The 14,543-nt window shown below is 37.7% G+C and overlaps 1 protein-coding gene across 1 annotated transcript in view; it reads right to left on the bottom strand.

The window, feature by feature from the left end:
* LOC104437624 (disease resistance protein RPV1-like) overlaps positions 1-14,543 on the bottom strand; it is an 81,590-nt gene that overhangs the window by 46,421 nt on the left and 20,626 nt on the right. The window lies entirely within an intron of this gene.

Raw genomic sequence — 14,543 nt, 5'->3', positions numbered from 1 at the left:
TAGACTTTAACTTCTTCAAACCTCAAAATGTTGAGTCTGGAATGGATAATTTCAAATTAATTTTTCTCCAAAGGCTTTGTGAATATATCCGCCAGTTGGTTCCTTGAGTCAACAAACTGAATTGAAACTTCTCCATTTTGAACATGATCTCTAATGAAGTGATGTTGAATCTCAATATGTTTTGCTCTTGAGTGAAGAATTGGATTTTTAGTAAGATTGATTGCACTGGTGTTGTCGCAGTTAATCTTCGTGCATGAATATTCAATTCCAAAGTCTCTTAACTGTTGTTTTATCCACATAATTTGTGAACAACAACTTCCAAGAGCTACATACTTTGCTTCTGCTGTAGAAAGAGCTACTGTAGTTTGCTTCCTTGAAAACCAAGACACTGTCCTACCTTCAAGTAGTTGACAGGTACCCGATGTGCTCTTTCTATCAACTCTGCATCCGGCTAAATCTGCGTCTGAGTATCCAAGAAGAGTAAAGTATCCCTTTTTAGGATACCAAAGGCCGATGCTTGAAGTTGAAGCAATGTATTTGATAATACACTTTGTAGCACTTAAATGAGATTCTTTAGGGTCTGCTTGAAATCTGACACAAATGCAAAAAAATGTCAAGTCTAGAAGCAGTAAGATAAAGAAGTGACCCAATGATACTCCTGTATAGCTTTTGGTCGACTTTCTTTCCTCCTTCATCTTTGTCTATCTTCAAGGAACTTGACATTGGTATATCAGCCTTTTTGCAATTGTCCAGTCCAAACTTTTTGACGAGATCATTAGCATATTTTTCTTGATGAATAAAAGTTCATTCCTTCACTTGTTTCACTTGAAGCCCGAGAAAGAATGTTAACTCACCCATCATGCTCATTTCAAATTCATCCTGCATAGTCTTAGAGAATTTCTTGCACAGACTTTCATTAGGAGATCCGAATATAATATCATCGACATATATTTGAACTAGCACAAAACTTTTGCTTTCTCTTTTGATAAACAGAGTAGTGTCTACTTTACCTTTCACAAAACCATTTTGAATTAAAAACTTACTCGATGCCTGTCGTACCAAGCTCGAGGTGCTTGTTTTAAACCATATAAGGCCTTTTTGAGTCTGAATACTGAGTCTGGTTTCCTTGGGTCTTCAAACCCAAATGGTTGTTCTACATAGACTTCCTCATGGATGAATCCATTTAGGAAAGCACTTTTGACGTCCATTTGGAATAACCTGAAATTTTTATGACAAGCAAATGCAAGTAATAAACGAATTGCTTCTAACCTTGCTACTGGTGCGTAAGTCTCGTCATAGTCTATCCCTTCTTATTGCGTATATCCCTTGGCCACGAGTCTTGCTTTGTTTCTTATGACTTTTCCTTTCTCGTCCATCTTGTTCCTGAAAACCCATTTAGCACCAATAATAGATTTACCTTTTGGTTTAGGAGTTAACTCCCAAACATCATTAATGTTGAATTGCCTGAGTTCTTCTTGCATAGCTTCAATCCACCTTTCATCAGTCAAAGCTTTTTCTATGCTTTTGGGTTCTATTTTAGAGATAAGAGCCACAGCACTAGACTCTTCGCGCCTTTTGGATCTTGTGCAAATTCCTTCATTGATGTCGCCAATAATAAGATCTTTGGGATGACTGGACTTATGCTTCCAGTTGCTGGTTAATTTGTTAGATTGATGGTCACTTCCTTCTCTTGAATCTTCAACAGTCACTTGTTGCTGGCCCTTCAAAGTCTGAGTTGCTTCATGAGATTTAGACTTTGTAGAGTCTGGAGCAGGTTCAGGTTCTTCAAGATGAGTCTGAATAGATTCATTTTGCATAGAATCTTGGAATTTGACATTCATTGATTCCTCCACAGATTGACTCTTCTTGTTATAGACTCTGTAGGCTTTGCTTGAGGTTGAATATTCAAGGAAGATGCCTTCATCTGATTTTTCTTCAAACTTGCCAACTCGATCATTTGCATTTTTCAATATAAAATATTTGCATCCGAACACATGAAAATATGAAACAATATGCTTCTTTTCTTTGAATAATTCATAAGGGGTTTTTTTCTAGAATAAGCCTTAGAAAAACTCTATTGATAATATAACAAGCTATAGAAACTGCTTCAACCCAAAATCGTGAAGAGATGTTGCTTTCAATTAAAAGAGTTCTAGCCATTTCTTGAAGCGATCTATTCTTTCTTTCCACAACTCTATTTTGCTCTGGAGTATATGGAGAGGAGAACACATGTTGAAAACCAGATTCATCACAAAATTTTGTAAAATCTTGATTTTCAAATTCACCTCCATGGTTTGTTCTTATACTTGAAATAACATACCATTTTTCATTTTGAACCTTTTTAGCAATTTTTTCAAAATAAGAGAAGGTTTCAGACTTACTTGCCAGGAAGTATACCCAAGTAAATCGCGAGTAGTCATCCACAATTACTAGGCAATATTTCTTACCTCCAACGCTCGTGTTCGGTTGGTCCAAAGAGATCCAAATGCGAAGCTAGTACACGGTTAGTGGAAACTTGATTTATTGGTTTAAAGGAATTTCTTACTTGTTTTCCCAATATGCATGGTGTACATAGATCAGACTTTTGGTATGATAAATTGGGTAGACCACGAACAAGCTTCTTTGCTAAGATTTTGGCTATCTGTTTCATATTAATGTGCCAAAGCTTTATGTGCCATAAGCTTGCTTCGTCTTGGATTGAGATTAGGCATTGCGATTCATCTGATTTCACATCCAAGAGGTAGATATTTCCATGTCTTCGACCCATGAATGACTGAGTAGAGTCTTTATTGGTTCCTGAACATATTCCCTCTTGAAAGTAGATTTTGAAACCCGTATCACATAGCTGACTGACACTGAGCAGATTGTAGTTGAGTCCTTCAACTAAAGAAACATTGCTTATTGTGAGGTTTCCAATCTTTACAGTTCCAAATCCCACTATTCTTCCTTTGCTATTTCCTCCAAATGAGACTTTTCCATCATTCACTTGAACAAGCTTTATGAAGCAATTTGAGTCTCATGTCATGTGTCTTGAGCATCCACTATCTAGATACCATTTTACCTTTTTCTTGAAAGTAACATGCATTTAAACAGGAAACTAAAACTTTATTTGGTACCTATATTTTCTTGGGTCCATTGGTGTTAGTATGATATGCGGTTTTTGACCATACCTTTTTAACAGGTTTTCAAACCATAGGACATTCTTTTTCAAAATGATCTGCACTATTACACTTTGAGCATCTAAGAGCATTGCGACCTCTTCTGGTTTTACAAAGATCCTTTTAAAATGATTTTTGTAAGCATCTCTTATGGGTCTTTGTTTGATTCTTTCCTTCACTTTAGGAAAATCAATTAAAGGAATTGTTTCAACAGTCATTTCCAAACCAGATTTGTTGAAATAAGGTCTTTGAACATAAAGAATTTTTTCCATTTTTTCAGATCCTATAGAAATTTTTTTAGAAATATTTGAGATATCATTTTTCAATAATGCATTTTCTTTTGAAAGATTATCTTCACTTTCTCTAAGAGAAGAAACATTCATGTCTAAACATTTCACCTTTTCTTTCAAAACATTTTCCTGTTGTTTTAGAGCAGAATTTTCTCTTTTGAGTTCGGAAATCTTTTTAAAAGAAGTTTTAAGACTAAAACACAACTCATCAATGTATTTAGAAACTTTAATAGGGATTTTGAAGTTACTCACCTCAAATTCATGTTTGAATCTGATTCTGTCTCAGAGTTTGAATCTAAATTTGATTGTGCCATTAGACATATATTGGCATAATCATCATCATTTTCTTCACACTCTGTATCACTCCAGGTTTTTGCTTTAAGAGCCTTTCGATACTTTTCAGCTTTTCCTTTCTTCTTCCTGAGAAGAGGACAGTTGGGTCTGATATGTCCATTTTTCTTACATTCAAAGCAGACTACATCTTTGTTTGATTCATCATCCTCAACAGACTTAGTCTGTTGCTTTTGAAAATGTTGTTTCTTTGGATTGAATCTTCTTCATTTTCTGTTCAGTTTTCTGAATCTTCTTATCATGAGAGCAAGCTTCTCATCATCCATATCTGTAACATCATAATCATCATTGGATTTTAATGCAATGCATTTCTTACCTTTGGGGTCTTCGTCTTCATTGATTCGTTCCACTTCATAAGACTGAAGAGTCCCAACCAACTCATCAATAGATAGTGGCATGATTCTTTGGGTCTCTTTGATTGAGGTCTTTATGTGATTCCAATCCTTGGAGAGTCCACGCAGTAGCTTGTTTATCTTCATGGGATCAGAAATTGGTTGACCTTGATTTTCAAGACCATTCACGATTTCTGTAAAACGACTAAACATGTCAGTTATAAATTCTCCCGATTTCATTTTGAAGGCTTCGTATTGACCGAGGAGAATGTTGATTCTAGTCTCTTTCACTCGATCGGTTCCTTCATAGGTAATGTGTAATCTATCCCAGACTTTTTTAGCTGTAACACAAGAAGATATTATGTTATATTCAGTAGGAGATAAAGCACAATATAAAGAATAAATTGTTTTTGCATCAAGAGCTTGTCTCTTGATTATCTCTTCCTGAGTCATTTCACTAGACTCCACAATATCTTTTCCTCTTTCTGAGACAAGTGCAGCTTTAGGAATGATTCCTTTTTCTACAACGTCCCATTCCAGAGGATCCTTTGATCTTAGGAACGCCTTCATCTTGTTTTTCCATATGTTGTAATCATTTCCATCAAAGTAAGGTGGTTTGGTATTGCTTTGCCCTTCTACCAGCCCTAGAGCCAACATACTAGCCATGGATATTTAACTCTGAAGTAAAACGCTTCAAACAAAGTGAGTACACATGCTCTGATACCAATTGAGATAGCTAGTATAAGCACCTAGAGGGGGGTGAATAGGTGTAAAAACAATTTCTCGAGATACGACAGCGATACTAGGCAAACGATAGAAAGGAAATTCTCTTTTGATTAACAAAATGAATTACGATCAAAGTAAAGTAAAGAGTAGGGAAGAGAAAAATTAAACACAAAGTTTATAGTGGTTCGGCTTATTCCAAGCCTACGTCCACTTTTCCGCACTGACAGCCCACCGGCTGGATTTCACTATGAACAAAAGAGATGTTACAGCACAGTTCTTCCTTGATTCCACAGTGTAGATATTCTACCACACTTCCTCAAAATTTCTTATGAATATAAACACTCTTTTGCGTACAAGATTTCGCTCAAATGAATTGACTAAAAACAATGAGCTTCAGACTTTGGAATTCTTCTATCGTGCACACCCTCGAACAACTAAAACGTCTTCTTTATATACTCCTTTATGCCATCATACCCATTGGCACTTACCAAAGGAATTCCTCCAATCTACCCGTTGGACGGAATCAATTAGGAAGATCATTCGAGCTATAAAAGGAACATGTCGATAGCCCATCAATCATGTTCGCCCATACAATTAGGATCTCGGTTTTCATAAGTAGAACCTTCCAAGAATATTTCGCCAATCATCAGATCCTTAATCTCTGAATCAATCATGATCAAATAAATGATTCCGTTATGTCATATCCAGCCAAGAGATCTTCTCCAATTGATAAGGTCACATCCTTAATGAAACATCCAGTTCTGGATAGCCTTTCTTCAACGGATTAGAAACTGTCAATGAGAATAGACTTTGAATCTTGAGTCTGGCTGTTCGGAGGTCTTTAGACTTTAAATAGCAGAGTCTGCAAACCTTCAGATTAGACTGATGGAAATGTTTTGTCAGCTTCAAAACACTTCAAGAAAATTTCTCCAAGACTTCTCCACGGGAACCAAAGTGTCACCTTGAAGTGGAGAAAATATTCAAGAGAAGATTCAAAGTGGGATCGGATCACTCTGGTCTTAAGAGGCGATGCTAATCCGGGTGACAATTTTCAGTTAGAGGTCACTTTCATTCGTAGATAGTGAGAGATTTAGAATATTCGATTAATATATAAGTTTCGTTGACCATCTCCCACGCATAATCGAATATTCTAAATCTCTCACTATCTACGAATGAATATATATAAGTTTCGTTTACCATCTCCCACGCTTAAGACTCAGTCTTCCATTGTTTGAAGGTGAATGAAATAGTTGACTTCTACGTGGGTTTCCTGCTGTGAACAATTTAGAAGGCTTAGCCTCTGAAAGACGGAGGGCCAAAATCCCATTCATCATTTTTTATCTACATAAGCCAAAGCCCATAACACTAGCGACGTTTCCAGCATAAATGCAAGGTGGATGTATAGCTGATATAGGATCTTGTGAAACAGGATTTGATTCTGCAAACAGTTCGGTAAGAATGAAGAAATTTAGAATCGTGCCTAGAATCATGAATAAAAGGAATTTCTTGAATTTAAGTTGAAGATATAGGATTTTGTTAAAATAGCTCAAGATGAAGAAATGAAACTTATCGGTATGGTCTGTTGTCAACTGTTTATGGACAAAAGATTATGTGGCGCACTTATAATTTGGAAAATTTACCCGATCAGTCTAAACCTTTCGTTGGTAGCCGAATCTAATATCATTTCTGTCGGCTCTGGCTGTCATAACTTCTAATGCAAAAAATGTCTTCAATTCTTGAATTTGAGAATGACAAAGTTTCTCCAATCGAGTAGTGTAACTATTGCGCTTATGAATGATAAACAAAAGGTTGAGGAAAATTACCGTTGTCCTTTAAGTTCCCATCTCTTTAGATGTGCAACCTTTACAAGAGCATCCTCCCACCACCTCAATGCATCAGAGCCGAACTTCTTCTTGTGCTTGGGTATAGCCTTCTTGTACAATTCAGTTTTAAGCTTAACGTTGTCAGGGTCCACATCAAAAAAGATGGGGAGTATCTCTTTCTTCCCATCTGATTTTGAGGTGCATTTGTTCATGTGCGCAACCTCATGGAGACACCATGAATTGGTAGCGTAGTTCCGGGAGAAGATAGGTATGTAGATCTGAGACTTGTTGAGCGCTTTCGAAAGCTCACCACCAATTTCTTTGCCGACTCAGAGTTCTTCGTTGTCTAGGAAGACATGGACTCCAGTGAGTCTCAATCTGTGGTAAAGGCAATCAGTGAAGTTGTTGCGTGTGTCTGATCCCTTTAAACTCAAGAACACATCGTACTTATATCCTGGCGGGGCATCTTCCACGCTCAGCATTGCCTCCGGGCTCCTCCGGCTTTTCTTCATTCTCGTCAGTTGTCTCAGGACCCTGCCAATTATTATGAATCTGAGTTTAAGCCTTCAAGGAGACTTCGAAACAGGAACCCATGAAACAAGCGTTGGAAAATAAGCCGAACAGAGAAGAGCACTTACAGAACGCACAGCATCGAGGCCAAGATGATGGTGATTGAAACAACGGCTGCAATCAGTCCCATTTGCGGCCGATCCTGCTCAGAGCTGCAATCGTCAACAAATCCCGACAGGACCAGCATTTGAAACCCCAAACTCGTGCGATCACGCAGATCTCAGTGGTGTCCAATTTGCGGCAGATCCTCTGCTGCGTACACCAACATTTGAACCAAAGCGTGTAAGAGGAGCTAATTGTGATGGGATTTAGTGAAAGAAGATCGATTAGTGCTTCTCACGGACAGGCGATTTTGGCTCTGCAATCGCTCTCAATAAGAAGAAAATACCAAGAACGCGGAGAGGATGACGGTGAATTTCTGTGAAAGCGGGTTAGGTAAAATCATTGCATTTTAGTGAGTTACCATCATTGGTATTTTGAATTTCCATGGGGGGGCTGCAAGGTTCGAGCAAACAACCACCAACCTTCCCTTATCTCAATGAACATGCCCCCAGAGTGAGCAACCCTTGACAAGAAGTGTGCATCGCATTCATGTCCAGAGTGAAAGTATGTCCATTTTGATGAAAGTCTGAAATCCTGTTAACACTCCCAAAGCATTGCAACTTGTGAGAGTGGCACTTCCTGAGGAGAAACTACACAGGCATGTAAAAAAACGGATCTTATGAGTGGCAGATCAACTCTGCTGTAAATCTTTCAAGAAGATAAAAGGGCAGTATACAGAGTGGTGGCACAAAATTGCACATATGGCAAAGGCATCCATCCTAGCAATTAGCAAATTGCAATGCAGAGGGGTGAAAAAGAGGATACATTTTTTAACTTGGAGTCAGAAGGAGTAGATCTTCCGACAGAAAAAGGAAAGGCTGAAGAAAGGGAGAAAGAGAGCAGTCAAAGCCAATCATGGCCTAGAGAATTTCATGTGGAGGTGTTGGGGGTGAGGGACAATCATGCGACCCCCTGCTAATCAACTTTAATCAGAGAGCATGAATAAAATGTTCTATGTTTTTCACTTGTCCTATCAATTGGGGTTTCATCATTAGGTTTAGATGCCTCGGGTCTAGCCAGTCATGCAAGAAGCCAAAGAGTGGGGCAATAAGGAAAATGGGTTTTTTTAAGTTGGGTTTGGGAGGGAAGCAGAAAAGGTTGGTGGCCTAATACCCAGAAGAAGCCAAAATCTCTTTCAACCCATTTTGCAGCATGATCCTTTCCTTTTTATCATTTTTTTTTCTTTTCTCTTTTTCGATTTAGTTGAGCGGAGGAAAGTGATGTTTTTTCAATGGTAGGGATTGGGAACATGGCACGTACGGCGATGAATCCGGGATGAATTTAGAAAAAAAGGGTAGAGCAGTTCCATGAGGCAATGTCTCTCCTCCCATCCTTTTTCACATGGATGTCCATGTGCATGTGAGGACATCCACATGGTCCGAGCCGCCCATCCTTTCCTTTCCTCCCTAGGCCATGCCGTGACAAAGATTGGGTTGGACCCATGCTCCTCTCTCTCTCTCTCTCTCTCTCTCTCTCTCTCTCTCTCTCTCTCTCTCTCTCTCTCTCAACATTGGGAAAATTTTGTGCAAAATCATGTCCATTGTCATGAAAAGACATAACATAGACTCGTTTTATTAGACAAAGCTAGATGTAAATTAGAGATTTTTAGTGTACGGTCCATATTCTCAAACGTGGAGCCCTAATAATTGGCATGCTATTTCATTATATATGATTAGCTTGGTTTATTAGAATAGGTTTATTTATTGTTCTCTCCGTATTGATGTGATTCAAGAATAAATTGTTGAGTAACAATAGCCATTAAATTAGAATTGAGTTGAAAGCACTCGAAAAGACTTTGAAGTAGGGAACATAATTAGGTAATCAAATTAGAATAAAATGGAATTTTTTTCTTTTTATTTATTTATCAGGGAACTTAATTAGGTAATCGAAATTAACCACTGGGATTCGCCCCAGTGGCCACCATTCCTACCAACATGGAAGGGGGAGGTGAGGGGTTTAAATCCCTACCTTCTCAGGGGGATGGGGTGGGGACGCGTAAGTTTCGGAGTGGGTTTTCGATTTCCCACGCCCGCAAGAGCGGGCAAAAGTTTGAGAGTGAGTGTAGAGTAGAAATAGAAGTAGAGATCGAAAAAAAAAAAAAAAACAAGAAATAGGGATTTTTTTCTCTTTTTATTTTTTATTTTTTATGCACTCTTTTGAGTCCCTTCCATTGTTTGGATGGATAGGATGGTCCACTTCGTGGGCGACGGGAAATAGGCCAGAATCCACTGAATGAAGGTCTTTTTGGGCTCATTTCCTGGACTCTAAATTGGAGAAGGGAGGGATGTACCTTTATTGTTTAAGGAGAAAAACAAAAGGTCAGGGCCTACAAATCAGCCCATTGGATTACAATTAAATTGAATAACGAAGTCCATGGTAACTAGGGATGACGACAAATATGGTTCGAACCGTTAGACCAAACCAAACCGTTTTTGACGATTTGATCGGTTTAAGAGTACTTTATACTGCACAAAATATCAATGAGATTAGTGTGTTTAATTTGTTGAGAAAACTCATAGTAGATTTTGATGATAACAAAATTATCCATGAGATTTTAGTAAATTTGATAATTGTCTTGAAGTATGTTGATCCAAGAAATAAATCTAACACGAATTACAAAGTCTACTTAAGATGGAATAAACTCATACTTGAATCTAGATCTTAAATTGAAGATAAAGACTAAGAGAATTACTCTCATTCTCATCTTGATGAAGTTTAGAAGGAAGTAGTACGAGACTATTTGTTTCACACCTCCAGAGATTTGATTCATTCAATCTTATTTGATTGGCAAATTAATCCCAAGACAAGTACTTTCCAAATGTAGAAGCTTTGCTTATAAAAACTGAGATTCAAATTGTATGAGTGAGCAAAATCAAGTAGAAATTCTATTTTTATCACTCAACGGTCACCAAATCTTCTTGATATAGGTCTGTCCAACAGTAGAATGGAAGATAATCCTCTAGATATTATCTAAAAGCTAGTTTGGAAGTGGAAGAGTATATAAAGAGACTAAGGTGCTAAGGAGAGAAAGTGAGAGGAGGCCAAGAATCTATAATTCTAAAGTCTGAGCAAACTTTGAATATACACTTGTTCTTCATGAGCTTAAAAGTTTTTGATTGTGAGAGAAGTACATAATGAATGATTAAGTAAGATAGTATGATCTATCATCAAGTGTTTGTACTCAAAAGTTATATCTTGTTGATCATATAGTGGAATTTAGTTAGTAGGCTGTCAATGTGGAAGAGTGAATGTAGGCTTAATCTTAGTCAAACCACTATAAACTTTGTATGCAATTTCTCTTAACCATTTATTATTATTATTATTATTATTAAAGTCTATTGCACACTCGTTGATTACTTCTAAATTTTGTTTTACCACATAACATATCTTGAATCTTGTTACAGAATCTGATCCTTGTGCAGACTTTGATCTTGACTTATTCTATTCAACATTAATTTGTCTTAATTGATTCAATTCTCTATTTATCTTAATGGAGTAGGCTACCTCATGGGTTTTGCCATCACGATCTTCAAGCTCTATTGATGTTGGTGGCAACCTTCACCTTGAATTGAGACTGGACTGTGCGACCTCTTTGCATCTAGGCAAACATGAGCCAATTTGGTTAGTGATTGTGCCAAACCGACGGAGGCCCTCAATGTGGATGAGGGCCACCACCGATGAAGTCTGCCCTTGCCCAAATTAACGATGAAGGCTGCGGGAATCGACATCTATAGAGAAGGAGTGATGGAGAGGCACGAGTCCGTAGGGCTGAGCGCAGTTCCCGGGTTACCCGGGAACCGGAACCGAACCGGAGGACGGTCCGGTTCAGTTCCCGGTTCCAAGGGGGACCGGTTCTGGTTCCGGTTCCTTTTTTCTAGGAACCGGTTACTTAGGGCAGAAAAAGCTCGACCTTGGATGTTCTAGTGACTTATATGTGATGTTCTAGTTGAAGTTTGGCTTCGGCCTCTAAATGAAAGTTGTAAAGGACTTCTTAGAGTATAACATACTCAAATTTAGGACCAAAAAAAACAAGTATAAGTGGGTGAAATCGTTATTCTTTAGAAAGACTGGATCTTGAGATTTTGGGACCGACCCTTGATGAATGCATGGACTGTAAGGCAACCTTTTTGTCAAAATTTCACTTCTATTTCTTAACAAAAGTTGTAAAGGACATCCTGAGGTACAACATATCAAAAATTTAGAGAAAAAAAAACAAGAATAGGTAGGTGAAATCGTGGTCCTTTGGAGATGGTTAGATCTGGAATTACGGTACTACAAACAGGGATTTTAACCGTCCATATTTAATTATCTAGGACGAATTTGACTTTGATGTTTTCATGAAGTATCTACCATATGGTCTTGGCTATCACATAGTCGAATTTAATAATTTTTTAAGGTCATTTGGGTATTTAATCGGAAATGGTTCTAAAACTGTGCAATCTGATGTGTTCGGATCTTGTAAGTTGCAATGCATGGACTATATCATTTTTTATGAGGTTTTTTTGGAAATGTGTTCTGCATGAAATATCTCTCGTCATGCCTTTCCTACAACATATTTAAATTTCGTAATTTTTTTAGTTCATTTGCCTATTTAACAAAAAATGTTTCAAAAACTGTGCAAGTAGAGAATAGGAAAATTAAATCGATTTTATCTTTTAATCCAGAACGAATTGGACTACGATTTCTCCATGAAACTTGTACCTCCAGGTCTTAAATACAACGTGTCCAAATTTCAGAATTTTCTGAGTTCATTTAAGGATTTAATCAAAATTGTTTTCAAAACTTGTACCTCTAGACATTCTTGTTCTAGTGGTGTTTTATTTCTACTTTCTAGTTTGCTATTTGTTTTGAAATTTCTAATTATATTCTATTATTGTTGTGCAGTGCAAAGTTAATGTATCAAGATAACATGTCAATGGGAAGTTACCGTGTAGTATACGCGTACATTATAGTTTTTTTTTGGTAACGTGCGCATACGTTATATTTTTTTTGGTAACATGCGCATATGTTATAGTTTTTTTGGTAACGTGCGCATACGTTATAGTTTTTTTGGTAACGTGCGCGTACATTATATTTTATTTTGGTAACGTGCGCATATGTTATAATTCAAATCTGAAAATAACAAAAAAAAAAAAAAAACCTGTTGGAACCTGGAACCGACCCTGGAACCTGTGACAGGGTAGGTTCCAAGTTCTCGGTTCCCACGGGTAGGTTCCAGGTTCCTCATTTTGAGGAACCTGTACTCGAGGGTAGGTTCCAGGTTCCAGACGGAACCAAACCGGAACCTGGAACCGCTCACCCCTACGAGTCCGTGTGCGGAGGGACAAGCCGATCGAGGAAGGTGAGATGGATGGTGTTTGCAATGGTGAGGAACTGATGGCCAATGTAATTGATGGCGTCAACCCAAAACAAGCAATTACTTTAGGTGAGATGGATGGCGTCGATATTGTGTTTAGATTGGTTCTGGTTTATGACCCAAATTAGAATCAAGCATTTAGAAGCCTGTTGTTTTACTTATTACTTGAACCAAATGAAAACCTGACCTGAAAAGCAAAACTTAAGTTTTAAATTCGGATCAATTCAGTTTGATTCATATTTCAATAGATTTCAATAGTCCTCATTGATAGCCCTAAGCCACGATAATCGTTAACAAGGTCCATGAGATCATTAAAGTTGAATGGACTACATAACTCACGTGGGTAGAGACAACTGGGTGAGATTGACTGGTGCACAATCCCGACGTTGGAGGTTCTCTCGTGCAACTTCACTCCATAATATCTACTACATATAAGGATTTCAACTTCAAATTTTTATCCAAAAGTTTTTACATATCATCTTTTTTTTTTTAAGACATATCACAGCGACATGTTATAACAAAGTCTACAAACATGTATTTCAAAATAGTCAAGATAATTAACAATCAGCATAAAAAATGCCTTTATTTATTTATTTTCTCTAGATAACAATGAAGAATACATGAGTTTATTTATTGACTTTATTACATGAGGTACCGAGATAATCAATTATGATCCATCAATGATATATACATTTAAAGGGTGATTGGTGATTATATCTTCTAGATATATGCACAATCACAAGACATATAAAAAATCAAGGGAAAAGTTCAAATTATTTCTAACATCTCTCCTAAACTAGTTTACCTCTCTCTCTAGGCACACTTATGATTTCGTTGTCCCTATACACTTACGTAAGTGTTCTCTTCTACTGGTCAAAAGATATCCTTGACAATATGGATAATCCATCTAAAAATAGTTCAAACAAGAATCAGACAAAACATCAACTGATTATTAAAATGCAGCAAAAATTGAATTTTGGGGAATAAATTATAACATAACTACTATGGCACGAAGTACATGTCTTTTCATCCGAAATAACCAAAAAGAGTGGTCCATGACGTTTTTTCTTTTTGGGGTCCTAAAATGGATAATAATTTGCGCTGTGGTCGATGAAATATTCCTCTCGTATATATTTCCCATCTTCTAAAATTTAGCCACAAAAGAGAGCCTTTCTTTTACGAATCGAAATTGGCATCTGAATCTCACATTATACGATCAAATATACATAATAATTTCCATTAAAGAACACTAATGACCCGGGAGATGGGTGGAATCTGGCTCTCCTACCTAGCAATAGACTTTGGAAGTTATATAACTGATTTCAGGGTCCACTTCTAATGTAATTTTTGACCAAAATTTCAGATTGTCAAGTGCCCCCAGAAGCACCCTTCCTTTTGTTTTGCCTTTTGGCTCCAGCCGGAAGAGCTCCACTTGGAGGAACTGGATGTGTGATGGCCCAAGCAGTGATGCTCAGGGAGGAGGGATGGCAGTGCATTCGCGCCTCGGTATCCGAACGTGCGCAAGGAGGAGGTGCATCTCTTGTCTCACATTGCTTAGGGAGAAAGTTTTGGGTTGGGCTGCCTTATAAGGCAATGAGCTTTCTTATGATACATGAGTATTTTTTCACAATGAAGAGAGCTAAACAAGCGAAGGTACTTGCCAAAAAAACAATAGATACAAAAGGGTCAGGGTCTTCAACCAAAAAACAAGCAGAAACATAAAGAAAACCAAGGACAGAAAAGAAAAGGCGAAATATCCGAAGCGGATGATAGCTGAGCCCATCTCGGTCCCCGACAATTTGCGTCGAAGAATGCAGAGCGGGCAGCTGCCGGAG

The sequence above is a fragment of the Eucalyptus grandis genome, chromosome 3, assembly GCF_016545825.1.
Source record: "Eucalyptus grandis isolate ANBG69807.140 chromosome 3, ASM1654582v1, whole genome shotgun sequence".
In the NCBI taxonomy this organism is placed as follows: Eukaryota; Viridiplantae; Streptophyta; class Magnoliopsida; order Myrtales; family Myrtaceae; genus Eucalyptus; species Eucalyptus grandis.
This window is presented reverse-complemented; position numbering and strand designations above follow the sequence as displayed.